We start from the raw sequence: 14,801 nt of genomic DNA on the forward strand, positions 1-14,801 counted from the left end.
TTTTCCTCTATTATTTCCCCCCCAAAAAACTTATAAAGTACTGACATGCAGTAACACTTATAGCTCTACTTTGCATTCGGGAAATAAGTAATTTTTAGCACCAACAAAATCTACTGAATCCTCTTAAGATGCACCATTCTACCAACTATCTTTCCAGGACTGATACACAGATTCAGAGCTGTCCTCCACCAGAAAAGTAAAATGAGCATGCAGATACAGTACACCTCAGTGTTTGGCCCGAAAGCCTGAAGCCAGTATCTGCATTTCAGCGCTTGGATACCTTCTTAGTTCCTGAGCTTTTTGCGAAACACAGCTGCGACACAAATGGCAATAAGGCAAACAAAGGCAAGGACGCCAACAGCCGACGGCAGAGTTGGTTTCTTGGCCGGCAACAAGAGGCTTCTCTTTGGACTCGTTGCTGTAGGTTTTATTGATGATCTCTGAAGAAGAGATGGTGTACGTCTGGGTTATACCTTTTGCAGATGCATCCGGGGTTTTCCTCTTCCTTCTTTTGTTGCATATCTTGAAGGTGCTGCAAGTGCTTATTTCACACAGCCGGGTGATGCAGTGGAGGTAGTAGGTGGACACTGTTTGGTTCTGCTGCTCGATGAAGCGGAAAGTAGAAGCGGGAGCTCTGGCTGTCTCCGTTCTCGATCATGGTTGTGAACTGATCCTTTGAACAGGTTAAAGAAACTGGAGTTAGAAGGCACTGGGGAGATGGAGGCATAGCACCGGTTAACCAGGACATTATACTGCCCTGTCAAATTGGTGGCTTCAACCTCGACATACACATTGGTCCTCAGTTCAACCCCCTAGCTGTGGAATGACCAATGGTTGTGTGTAGTTGACGTCACTGAACAACTTCATACTCAAGGTGCAGATGAAACTCCCATTGTTGTCCTTGATGGCAACGGAGGAGGCCGACACATTGATCTGGGTGTTGTTGATCAGATATTCTAAAGGATAGGCGCAGGAGTAGTAGTACTTCAGTTCAGCGTTGTAAGTGACCATGCCCGCTGTAAGATCGAGCGACCGAACAACACCGCCGATGCTGACCGTATGGATGTTGGAGAAGTCTGAGAATATACCGGTCCCAGCAGCACTGGTGGTCCTGAATACGCTTCCACAGGCATGGGTCATATTCAGAGGGAAGTTAAAGCGAGCAACAGGTGGGGTCACGGAATCATCAAGGGCTGCTCCACAGAACGGGTCTAACATGTTGTTCAGGATCAGTAGAGTCTCATTGTAGCCAGTGTACATGACGGGACAGATTTCAATCGCCAGAGCAATGGATGAAGTGCCACACTGCACTGCGATGTCAGTGACTCTAGGCTGTCTTGCTTCTGTCCAGCATTAGCTGACTACTTCTGCCTATAACAGAGAGAAAAAGTAAAATAATCTTCATCGTACTTCTTCTTCAGCTTTGCCTTGGATTTGTTAATCTCTCCACTTAAAATCTCGACTCTGCTTTTAAAGGCTAGTGGATCTTCTCAGTCTGTTTTGAAGTCTTGGGGCTGTATTCAGGGGTCTTTATACGTAAATGTGTCCTTAGGGATTGGTCCATAACAAGGTCAAGCACCTTGCTATTTGTGAACAACTGTATTGTATTAAGTAGGAGAGCTTTAGTCCGGACCATATCCTAAGGGCAACTACTGAAACCTGAAGCATCTTGCTGTCTTGACATACAGCGACAATAGCCTTGTTCCTTTGTTGAGTATGCTTTACAATATAGATGACCATGCCCTCTATAACTAAGCCTTTATGAAATAAGTGAACATTACACTGCATGAGATGTAACATGCAATGCTTCAAAGGTTCTTCTATCTGGTTTGAGCCACAGCAGCTGTTGTGAGTTGTGAGATAATGAAGGGACAGGAAATAAACCAAAACACATATCTAACATTTTCAGCTTTTAGTCTTTTTTTCTTCTTCTTTCTGGTAAACAGTGGATGACTGTCTTCTACAAGGGAAACTCACAACGTCACTTCAAAGTCTTTGTTTGAACTTCTCACAATTCATAGGCGTACACAGCTGTATTAAGGGGTCGCAGTGAATAATTAAAAACATTCAGTGGCTCTCTTTTTTTTTGTCAATGCCATTATATTGGTGTGCATTGGTGTTTTGTTGTTAAAAAACAAAATAGTGTGGAATGTAAAAAAACAAAACAATTTATCATTTAATTTCTTTTTATACAGTAGAAGAAATATCCATTGTGTGTTGGAGAGGCTTCATATTAGTGTCACATATGGGAGGCGCAACAGCCCATTATGTTATTGCAAAACATATATTGGTCAGCTATTGTTGCTAGCACATTTTCAGAGGCTATTGATGAAGGGACAAGCTGACCCTGCTGTGTATTATGGGTAACTGAATCCAAGTAGCGTCAGTTGAGACAAAGATAGCACTTCTTACTGAATCATGACAGAGCGTAGGCAGGGCTTCAATATAGCACTGTGGTGGACTACAATCTATGTTTAAATATATATGACACTTAACATGAACAAACAAACCAGACTAAACCAAACTATAGGCAGACAGAGCTAAAGCCAATACATCACATTACATTGATGTAAACATGACATAGTATCGTAGATCTTGCACTGCCAATTTAATGAAGGGAAAAACGCTCCATGATTACAAACTTATAGAATGATTTCAGACCAGAGTAAATGAACTAAAGGTGTGAAAATACCCTTAGAGACAAGAAAATGTTCTCTCTTCTGCTCTGTTCTGCTCTGCACACACACACACAATCACCCTGCAAATATTTTAGCTCCTGCAACATGTACAAACTTGTTAAATGCTAAAATAAAATAAACTTTCCAAACTTTGAAGACTGACAAAAAAAATGTCCTGTCAGTCCCACTGGATCCCCTTGTTGTCTTTTATTAATGACACGTCTTGTCTGCAGTGACGACATCAGGCAGGAAGTGAGAAGAAGGACAACAAACAGACTCTGTCAAAGCCCTGCTGTGAATTTATTGGGGAAGGGTGGTTGGCGTTTGGGGGATGACGGGGTCACAAGGGTGGTGGGGGAGGGTCACCTGCTCTCCTGCTTGCTCACCTCCGCTCCTGGCTGGGTGATTAATGGTCAGAGCCTCCAAATCAGCCGGAGGTTCTGTGGTGTTGAGGAGTCGCAGAGGCGGAAAAAAACGAGGTGGGAATTGTGTTTGGAGAAAAAATACAACCCTCTGTCGCTCTTTTACTGCACAGGTTGGGACCAAATAGCTCTCTGTTATGATTGGGCCTTATGGGGTATTTTGTCTAGCAGCTAGAAGCAGCCGGGTGATGATAGCTTCTGAGACAAAGGAAGTAAAGCGATGTGACGTTCTATCAGCAAAACTGTAAGGAGAAGAACACAATTTTATCATATGTATTGTGTTATTGTTTTATAATTAGTGATGCATTTATGTGTTCACTTTAATGTTGCAGCAGGTACATTTGATGTTAATTGTATTAGTTTATATTCAGCTGGGTAGCTTAGCCTATAATAATATATCATAATTGATTAGTTGATTTTATTTTGTATTAATAATCTAAATCTCAAAGTACCTCAAAATTGGATTTAAGTACTTGGGTAAATGTACTTAGTTACATTCCTCGAATGGCCATCGGGTTTCCCATGATGTCTTGCATGTATTAGTACTCGTGATTATATCTATTTTTTTATGATTGTTGAATATATTTCTCTCAGATAAGTGTAAACTCGTTTGTTAACAAGTCAGTTTAAATGCTGGCTTTGTTTTTGTGTAGTTTTTTAATTACAACTTTTTTTTCTCACCAGTTGCAGTATAATTTGTGCAGATAACTAACTGCTTTCAGAAATGTAAAAGACTAGAATGACTTTAGTTGCCAAATAAAATAAGTTGCTCTGCTGGATTATTTTTTCGTCCATAATGCAGCAGTAGTTTTGTCATGCATTAATTGGGAGACATTATTACATGTGTAGATATAAAGTTTTTTTATAGACAGGAAAAGACACAAGTTTTATTTTTTAAATGCACATAGTCCTGATAATGAAATATGCAAGTTGTATTTAATGCCTGCCTGGTGTGTTGTAATTATTTATTATTGTTACAAGGTAAAAACTTGAGACTTAAGTCATCGACACTCCAAACAGGAAGTCAAGTCTCAGAGCAGTCAAGTCAAAGGCAAGGTTCAAGTCCTCATTTCTGGGGACTCCAAGTGTACAGCTCTGGTACTTTCTAACAGTAGAACAGAGTAGAATACAACATGTGTGAGAATTTAACTTCACTTTGGTTGAAGTAAAACTGAACTCAATCTAACATTCCAGGATACAAGAACTACACAATACAAGTTTGCATTTACTAAAAAGTAGAATTTCTGGTAGAGGTTTGGTGAATCATAAGAATCATATGTGATGCCCTCCTTTACTCACACCACCTCACCCCATGTATTTATGGCCCTGTGCTGATTGAAAGCTCATCATGTTTCGTACTTTTCTTTGGGATTTCCTCCTCTTCTGCCTGGCTGCTGCTTTGCCATTATAGCTGCTGACCTGGTTCACACCAGATAATATATCACCCTGTAAAGCGAGCCACCATAGAGGTTGACCCAGCACCCAATTGTTATGCTAAGGAAATGAAATGTCACGTATGAAATGTGTTAATGCTCAGAGGTACAACATGCTGCACGTTTAATAGCTAAATACTCTGGGAAATAGTTATTTAAAGAAATGAGTTGAGTCGTGTGACGTCCCACATCTATTGGAGTGCAGAGCTGGTTGACAGGCTCACCAAGGATATCCATAGAGATGAAAAAATTGGCATTAACACGATTCTGAGATGTACTATGTTGGAGCACCTTAGAGACAAATTCAATTGTTTTTCTCCAACTTGGTGGTGCCAGTGTTAATAAAGTTGTGCTGTAAGGTCAGTAATGACACCACAATTTCCTGAGCACTGAAATGGAGCTTTTATTTTCTATGTACATATACATCATCAACTGAACGAGGTCAGGCAGCAGTGTCAATACAGACTTTGTCGGTAATTTGAGTATTCACCGACCTCTGCGCTTTAACCAGAACTCATTTCGATCCGATCACCTAAAGTCTTTTCACAGAGGCGTTAATGTAACACAGCAATAAGCAGCATTAATGCAAGAAATCAGGAACAGGATTATGAATTTCAGTTTCATAAAGGATAGCTGATAATTGTGAACCACAATTTCCACAGCGGAACAGCTGCGGAGCGGCTCCGCTGCGTGCCGGCTCCGTGCTCTGCCGTCCTTCAATACCCACCAGGTCCGGATTTGTTGCGGAACGGCTGCGGCCATCACTGACAGCTGAAGTCACGAGGACCCACCCCCCAATTCATACGAATTCACGTATGATCGCGCAATATAACAGGATGTAGTTTCTATGAACAGAACCACAAAACCTGTCTCCGCCCATTATGACGTTTCCAAGGTGTAGTGCAGGGAAATATGATCCGCCGTGAGCACGGTGTATTTTATTTTGAAAATGAACCGGATGTTTTATTTTGTTTCTGTGCTCGACTTCCTGTCCCGCACAATCTACCCTGTGCTGAATTGCTGCGGAGCTCTCCGGCATCCGTCAAAAATAGAAGCTCTGTGTATCTGCTCCGGAGGGCTGCGGATCCGCACTTGGTGGAAATTGGGGGTGAGATGTGTGTGGTTGATGTTTTTGACCATCAGTCATCAGGATGACACTTGAGAAATGTTTCCCTGTTGGTTTGTATGTTCCTGTTTGGAAGGTAAACTATCCCAGTTATTTTGTTAACATAACATCAGATGCTTAAGAATGCACATATATTATACACCAATAGTCTTGGTTCTTGCAGTCAGTCCAGTGTAGTGGTTGTGTACATTAATACATGTCAGTGTATAGGGTTGATGCCGCTCTTGTAGTGCGAATGACGTGAATGGCGCATTTTGTTTGTTGTTTAAATCTGATGTTTTATGTGGCTGAAATCGTAAAAAAATGTGATGAAAATATGTGAATCTGTTTGATCTGATAACATGCCTTCAATGCAGTTGACTGTTACATGTTATGTGTTCCGTGAACAAACAGCGTTGTCGTTCATTGATCAGAGAGCTGTCCATTGTGCTGATTTTGTTCGAGACGATGTGCATCTCCTTCAAATGTACGCTTAAGGCCCAGACACACCGCGCTGATTTCAGCCGTCGGGTGTCGTCGACGGTAGCTTTGGCGCCGATTACACATGTTAAGCATGTTTTGTTGACTTGTGGATAGGCCTACTGATGTTCAGTGATTTTAAAAGTAGCCTCAATTAGGCCTGCATGAAGTTGGAAATTAAAGAATTAAAGAATCGTATATTAATGCACTTTTAAAAAAGTTGTGGAAATAAAATGTCTTCATACAATATAAAAAAATATTTACATTTTATCAGTTGTTAATGAAACTCATAATTGCCTGGATCACACAAAAGATGGCATTTGCTGCAGAGGCGTGTGTGGGTTAGGGCAGGCGGACGGGATTTTGGGGAAGGGGGGGCTCGGCTGTCCTTACCTACTCTAATGGCAGGCTCACATTCACCCAATTTGAAAACCCCTGCTCTAACCTGTTAACATGGGAGCCGAAATAAAAACGGACATGCCACGCAGCTGACATGCTCACGCCACGCAGGCAGGGGGAAACCGGCCTTCAGATGTGTATTACCTTACTTGCTACAATAAAAAACACATTAGGTCTAACTTTTGCCATTTAGAATAAGAATCAGCTGTTGTTTAAGAGTGCAATAATTTTTAAATAAGTGGGGAAAACAGCTGAACTCCAATATAATATAAATTGTGTTCATGTTTAAATTATTGTTTTGCACTTAACATTATACACTATATTTTTCAAAATTTGTAATTATAAAGAAACACACAAGATGAACAATATGTTTTAACTAATCAGGAGCAGTTGCTAGGTGAACTTCACCAAACAAGTTTGGATTGGGCTTGTCCCTAATAAATTGGTATAAAAAAGTATACATTAAGATCTTCTTATTATTTCTTGCATTTTTCTCCACTTCACTTATATATTGAATGTTTATTAGTTAATATTACCTGTGTATATTATACTTTGAGGTCCTGGCAGTCATATAGTTTGTCAACAAATAGCACACAACATACAACTTAATTGTCCACTACATCTCCTGTAATGGAAATTTGTCTTCTGAATTTAAAATAAAAAAACTGTCGATCACAGGACATATCTAATAGTGAAAATATAACACTTTCATCCAATCATTAATACCCCAGTCTTGCTTTGCCAGACCTTCCTCCACAGCGCTGCAGAGGAGGGTCTGGCTAGTCCACACAGCATTCCGGGATGGGAGAAAAACATGCTCTGGTTTATTGGCATTTCTTTAAACCAATCACAGTCATCTTGGGTATATAAGCACCGGGTAGAGTCATGGTGCCGCTGCAAAATAGCCTCGGGAAGGAACTTGTTTTGGTGGAACGTGTGTATTTTGTTTTAGTCGTGAGATAGTCTAGCTAGCTGTCTGGATTTCCCCTGCTGAGATCTGAGGAGCAGTTAAACATAGTCCTCATAAATCAACCGGAGTTTAAAATTCCAAAACAAGAAAGCGGAAGGAAAAGGACATCCGGCTGAAAAGAGTGAAATATGCTGGAATTTCTGGCGGCAACGGAGCAATCCCGGAAGAGGAACGTTGTGGATATAGACTATTAATACCCATACCCATTTATTAATGACAATAACTGCATATGAGGCACTGTAAATACAGTTTATTAGATGCTAAACAGAAGGAATCCATCGAAAAATGCCAAAATGAACACAAATAGACCTGTTCTCAAGAATTGATTTTGCTTTTCCCATGCATGAAATATCCATACATGGAATGAATAACAGCAGCTTAGAAACAGGCTTGTGTAAATCACACTTTCCCACACACAAATTGTTCATGCATCAGTGTAGCACTGATTTACGAGGCACTGGATATTTCTTAGTGATGCCTGTTGCTGCGTTTGTCTTTCATGTCACACACACACACACACACACACACACACACACACACTGACTGTTGCCCTTTCATGTGTGGAAAAGGGCAACTGCAGTAACCAGCTGTTTCGAGCCAGCAGTTGCTTTTCTGCAGCTAGGTCTCACACACACACACACACACACACACACACACATTCCTTTACTGTTATAAAATGTCATTGGACTTGAAATAGTGACGACTGCCGTTTACCCTAGAGAGCTTCTGGTTGGGTGGGACGGAGGCTCAGTGTGTCTACGATTTCATAGTGTGAAAATAAAATAAAAATAAAGTGATATCTGAAAATGAATAAAAATAAACTAAAATCACAGGGTCACTTTTCTACTCTCTCCTCTCCTCTTCCCTCCTTTTCTTTTTTTCCCCATTCTTTCTTTTCCTTTATCTTTTCCTTTCCTGTTGTTTCATTTCCTATGCTCTGCTTTTCTCACCTCTTATCTTCCTTTCTCCTCTCCTCTCTACTCATCTCCTTTCCTTTCCTCTGCTTTCCATACCTTGCCTCTTTTCTCCTGGTTTCTTTCGCTTTACTCCTTTATCTTTTTCTTTCCTTTACACAACTTTTTTTTCCCTCTCATCCTCGTTCCTTTCCGTTCTTTCCCTCTCTTTCCGTTCTCCTCTCCTCTCTACTCCACGTGTCCTTTCCTTACCTCTCCTCTTTTACTATGTCATGGTTTCCTTTTATTTCCTCTCCTTTTCTTTGATTTCTTTTACACTATTTTTCTCCCCTCTCATCTTCACTGCTTTCTTCTGTCCTGCTCTTCTAAGTTCTTTTCTGCTCCCTGTCTTCCCTTTTCTCTGCTTTCCTCACTTTTCATTCTTTTCCTTTTCCTCTTCTCCTGCCTCTCCTTTTTGGTTTCACTATTTAGTGAAGTTTGCTGCCATCACCTGCAGAATCACCTCTCCTCCCCACCTTTTAGTTTTGAATTACACCAGATGTGGAGCCTCACTGTTGGGAAGACTGATTGATTTTAGACCTCACCGCAACCCAGCTGTTGTATTTGTGAGCCGCAAATGAGGCTTACCTCTTGTAGTATCTAGCAAAGATTTCTGCCTCCACCCCAATACAATGACGGCGAGTGGACTTTCATTGGTGGTGCTCACATCATTGTAAATGTGCAAAGTGACATTTAAAAAACACATTGAAAGTATTTTGACAAAATAAATAGTCCCTATGATACCACTACAGGTAAACATATTTCTTGTAACTTGGATGAACTGACCCTTTAAACTCAACATATTGTGTAGAATGCAGTGGCCGCAGCAGAAACACATGGAACATTTTTCTTCATCGACCAGAGCCCTTCACTGAGTTGCCTTCAAAAAAAAAGAGTGGCTTCTGAGTGGAGCTGGGTCATAACTATGATGGATCACCCCCCTGTGTATGTGTGTGTCTACATGTAAAGTGTGTAGTGTTTGTGTCTCGTCTACTACTATGGAAGTATGTGTGTCACTCCTGTGTACTGCATGTCAGTCATACTTGTGTGCATATAATGCCGTGTTTGTGTGTGTATCAGCGTGTGTGTGTGTGTGTGTGTGTGTGTGTGTGTGTGTGTGTGTGTGTCAGTGTATCTCAGCCTGAATGTTTCACTGTGTTTTTGTCTGACTGCACGACTGCACGTAGATGAGTGTATAAGTGCACGTGTGCCCGTCATTTGTGTCTCCATCAGAGTACAAGTGTTTCTATGCAGAAGCCTGTGTGTGTGTGTGTGTGTGTGTGTGTGTGTGTGTGTGTGTGTGTGTGTGTTAAGCACAAACACGTGTGCCAATTCATATGTCTATGTGTTTGCACATGTGGAAAAGTGTTACTGTGCCTGCCTGTTGGTGTGTTATAGTTCAAGTCAGCGTGTGTTTTTGCTGCGTGTGTGTGTGCTCTTTTATCTTCGTGAGGACTAGTTTGAGTTTTCAACCTATGAGGACATTTCTAGAACGTGAGGACATTTTGGTAAAGGTTGAGGTTAGGCATAGTTGTAGTCATGGTAAATGTAGAATAGTTATAAGCTAGGTAATCCATAAAAAAAAAACAAGGGTTCTCACAAGTAAAGAAACACCAACATGTGTGACTATACATAATATGTACTATTATGTGCAGGAATTCTTGTCAATGTGTTTCCACAACTCTGTATATGCATGTGCGTGTGCTCTGTGTTACACATTAACACACACTTCAGCGTGCGTGAATGTGAGCGGCGGTCTCCCGGGCCGGGCCATAACAGTGATGGATTGGCCGTGTGTGGAGGCCGTTATTATTTGTTATGTGAGCGGGTGTGTGTGACTGGGCCGAGGGGGCCATACACCTGCTGCGCGTCCAGAGAGCCCCCGCAAGCTCGGAGAACAGCTGGACGCATTGATTTAGCTGCTCGCTCTGCAGCCTGCAGGAACAAATCAAGCAACAGCTAATAAAACCGGCCTTTATGATGGCTGCTCCATTTGCCCTCCAAAACAACTGGCTACATCATGTGTTTTTCTAACGCCCGCCGCCACACAAAATTAAATCCCAGGCTAAGGTGTCGCTTCTGGATGCTGTGGAGCTCATGGCTTAATGTCTGGCTTTAATGCAGCGGGGGTAATCAATGTTGCATGGTGTATGTGTCTGTTTTCATGCACAACCTCTTGCTTTAATTGAAAGTCCATATATCTGTGTGTGTGTGTGTGAGTTGTTTAGTCAGTTTTTGAAGTTTGCTCGAGCATGTGTGTATATTTTTAAGCATGTTTGCCTTCACACCTTGATTAGTTAATTCGATCAATACTTTTTGATTATACGTTTGCTTACACATCACGTTTACGTGTGTGTTTTTTGGTGGGTGCAGAGTGTATTTTGTATGAGTCAGCCCTGTTAAGGCCGTTCCATAAAGAGTGGTGGGTTCAGCTGTGCTGTGCTGGCAGATGATACAGTGGCTCTTTTGTGAGTCTATTGTGAAGCTTTTATCCCGCCCGCTGAGCCAGTGGATACAGAGAAACAGATTAACTAAGCTTCTGCACTTTGTTTTCCACACATTCATACAACCAGATACATGTGTGACTGTAATTATGGGTCTCTGAAGATGCACGTGCATGAACATCTCTGCGGGGCTATGCAGAGAAGGATATTATTGGTAATCGAAAGTCACAGAGGATTACATGGTATTTTGCTGATCGGTTGATCCAACTGTTGGGTGGTGGGTTTGACAAGGGAAAGAATAATAACGTCTCAACTACTCAACATGCGCACATCTATAAGAGAAACACCCATGAGAACGTCTCATGACACCTGTTCATATTTGCTTCCGTGCAGCCCGGAGAATTTTCCAGCCTTAAGTCATATCTCATTAGGGCTGTGTATTGTCAAGAATTTGGCGATACAATACGTATCACGATACATGGGTCACAATTCAATATATTGCGATACTTTGTGTAAGGCGATATATTGGGATTTTTTTTTAAGTATAATTTTAGAAAAACTAATATTTAAAAAAAAGACATGATGTTCATAAAAGTCAAAGATGTTTACTTTAGGTAAACAATTCAATACACAGAAAATCAAACTGCCAGTTTGGGATTGTGGTGCACAGGTTCTTAGTAAGCTAATTTTTACATGCTAAAGTAGGCTAAAGTTCAATTCGGGTATTGAAAAAATAAATTTTTCAATACCCGATACTTCAGAGGCAATTCGGTCGGTGCCTAAAATGTATTGAATTCGGTACCCAGCCCTACTCGCAACTAATCAGTGAAATGCTCCTCCCTCTTTACACACATGCATTTATCAGTCTTTATTGGGATAAAACAAATAATGTTAATGTACCTTGCTTACTTAAGTTTCATGTTAAGTTTAAGTTATTTATTTGTTTTCATATTTGACACAATTTGGATAATCCAATTACAGAGAAGAAGTCTGAGAAGCTCTCAGGGTACCTCTAACAATGCTCATTTAAATGTTTATAATCACACAAGTAAAACATGAGAATCTAAGACATAGAATAGTGCAGAAGTAAAAAAAATATAGGGATAAAATATAACATAAAATATATTTGTGGTAGACAATAATTGCAAAATGTATAAACTGTAATGGAAACCAGGATATAGTAAATGTGTATTCGCAATGAAAAGTAAAATATATATACATATATATTCATAGATGTAAACATGTGTAAAACAGTAAGCAAAAGTATATTAAGGTAAAGTGAAAGTATAAAGGTGACAATATATAAGAAAAATTAGGATAAGATTAAATGAAAGTAATGTGACATGAATCCACTGCAAGGATCACAAACATCACGGAATTTTTTTTTTTTTACATCCCCCTGGGATTGTTACACATGCACAATTTCCAAGGGTAACTTTTGCATGAAAAATAAGCCCCGCACGCCAACATAGCAGTTCTGAATCTGTCTTAGTATATTCAAGAAAAGGTTATAGTCAGTAATATGTGAATCTGAATCTTGCGGCAGGTGACAGCCGCTGCAGTCTGTGAGCTGTGATGCTTTCAGGAGAGGGTATTGAGCAGACAGGGTGCTGCGTGGTCATCACTGCCGAAAAACACAAACAAGAGGTGACACGGCGTCACCCCAGCAGCTGTAATAAACAACTATCGTGTGATGCCGTGGCCGATGCTGTGACATTGTTAAACGGACAGAGCGTTGGTGAGTGACACCACTTAGTGTCACGCCGGGAGGCCGATAAAAACAGACCGGCTTTATCGTGCAGCGAGCTGAGCCCCTCAGCTTGTTGTTGATGTGAGAGTCTTACGTCCTCCACTTCTGCTATAAATACATCCCAATAATAGATTTACAAGTCAACGAGAAGCAAGTCAGAGATCAGAGGAAAGTTGAATCTCACAGACAGGACAATGATCAGTTACAAAGGAAATATTTACTGCTGTGATACAGCATCGTATGGCCTCGCTAACATTTGTAGCCAGCAGTAATAAAAATCTGATTTAATAATTGAAGCAAAATGGAGAAGCTGAAAGATTGTCTTTGACATGGTAGTTGCACCCACTTCTGAGCTCTGCGATATCTATTTCAGGAATTCAGCCGGCCAAGCCGAGACTGTAAAAAACCAAAGCTGGACTTCAGATGTTAAAGCCATCAGCTGCGTGTGTGTGTGTGTGTGTGTGTGTATGTGCATGTGAACATGCAGTAGATGAGCTTGTACCAGATGCCTGCAGTACTTGCAGTCCATAACTAAACCATGGAGCTTCACCATTCCATCATCTTCATTCACCCGTGTGAAAAAAAGAATCCCTGGCCGGTGTCAGAGATGGAAAACGATGTGATGAGCCTCTCTGCTCACTGTGGCCCGTCCTTTAAAAGGATGTGATTTCCTCGTAAAAAAACCCCAAGAAAACACTCGCGCTCTTCTATTCTTACAGAGGTCCTCAGGAACCTGGGATGTGTGTGAAGGAAGGAACTGCAGCCACATCGGGGTTGTCTTTCCCTATAGAAGCCATCGCCATCTTTTAAAACACGTTTTCTTACTTACCTCTGATCAGGCCAGGCAGATCAGAGGTTTTGAGATATCTGTCTCAGATTTCTGCTGCTCTTCCAATACACTGGAGGTAAAAGAAATTGAGTTTGTGGTGCTCACAGTATTGAAAAAATTACTAGGGCTGCAACTAACGATTCTTTTCATAGTCGATTCATCTGGTGATTATTTTCTCCATTTGGATTAGTTGTTTGCTCTTTAAAATGGTGAAAAATGTCCATCAGTGTTTTCCAAAGCCCAAGATATGATATCCTCAATTGTCTTCTTTTGTCCACAACTCAAAGAGAAAAGCGCATTCTGAGAAATGTTTTTTTTTTTTTTCAATTTAAAATATGACAAGCCGATTGATTAACCAATTATCAAAATAGTTGCCGATTAATTTAATAGTTGACAACTAATCGATTTATCGATTAATCTTTGCAGCTCTAAAAATTACTATTAATATAAGGTAGCCATCCACGGATAAAGTTAAGCTTAAGGATTCACTGTGCATCACCACACTTTAACATCAAAAAATGATGTATACATATATGAATATGTCAACAATTATTATTTTAATAGCTTAGTATTGTATGCACCATAAAACGGTATGTGTCAAGGCTCTAGGCCGCCCTAGAAGTTATTGTAGGCCCAGTTTAATATGCAACTCAACTTTATATTGGCCTAAAAAAGACCCCTGTCCTAGTGTTTTGGGAGTTAAAAAAATGTCTGAAGCCTCTTCCACATAAACACCGCTCCTTCAGGCTCTCCCTGCATGCAGCAGGTCAGGTCCGTTTGTCCTGTAGAGTCGTTAACCGACAGGTCAAAGTCAGACATATTACCTCTCCGATAGCCACGCTTTATGTTGCTCACCTTTGACCCCTGGGCCTCTGAGGTCAGATGGACCACACACCTCTTGCAGCAGGTGAGTATGAACTGTGGAATCTCATAACGTTTACAAGTCTGGAGGCAGGTGGCGCTAAAGAGAGCCATGGTCATCACTCTGCTATGGCAACCATTATTTTCTGCACCTGTTCGTTACCATATGAGATAATAATGATGAAATTACTTTATTTTTCTGGATTTCATGTTGATAAGGCGGCTTACCCTTACTGCACATATTATGACGACTATTATGATGTGTTGTACAACTGGCAGCCTGCAATTTAGTTGGCTAGTGGCAGTCTCTGCATGCAACATGAGCATGTCCATGCAGAGTGATGCAACAGGCTGTGTCTGTGTACTTTATGCATGTGTGTATGTATGTATGCACTATGTTGTGTCGAGTTCTTTAAACAGCAGATATTGTTTGTTTGTCCAAGACAAATTTCCTTCGGGATAATAAAATCTATCTTA

The 14,801-nt window shown here is 40.8% G+C and overlaps 1 pseudogene; it reads right to left on the reverse strand.

Moving 5' to 3' along the window:
• Positions 1-284: 284 nt before the first annotated feature.
• On the reverse strand, positions 285-14,438 carry LOC120570098 (annotated as a pseudogene).
• Between the last annotated feature and the right edge of the window lie 363 nt (positions 14,439-14,801).

This window comes from Perca fluviatilis, chromosome 12 (genome assembly GCF_010015445.1).
Source record: "Perca fluviatilis chromosome 12, GENO_Pfluv_1.0, whole genome shotgun sequence".
NCBI classification, from domain to species: Eukaryota; Metazoa; Chordata; class Actinopteri; order Perciformes; family Percidae; genus Perca; species Perca fluviatilis.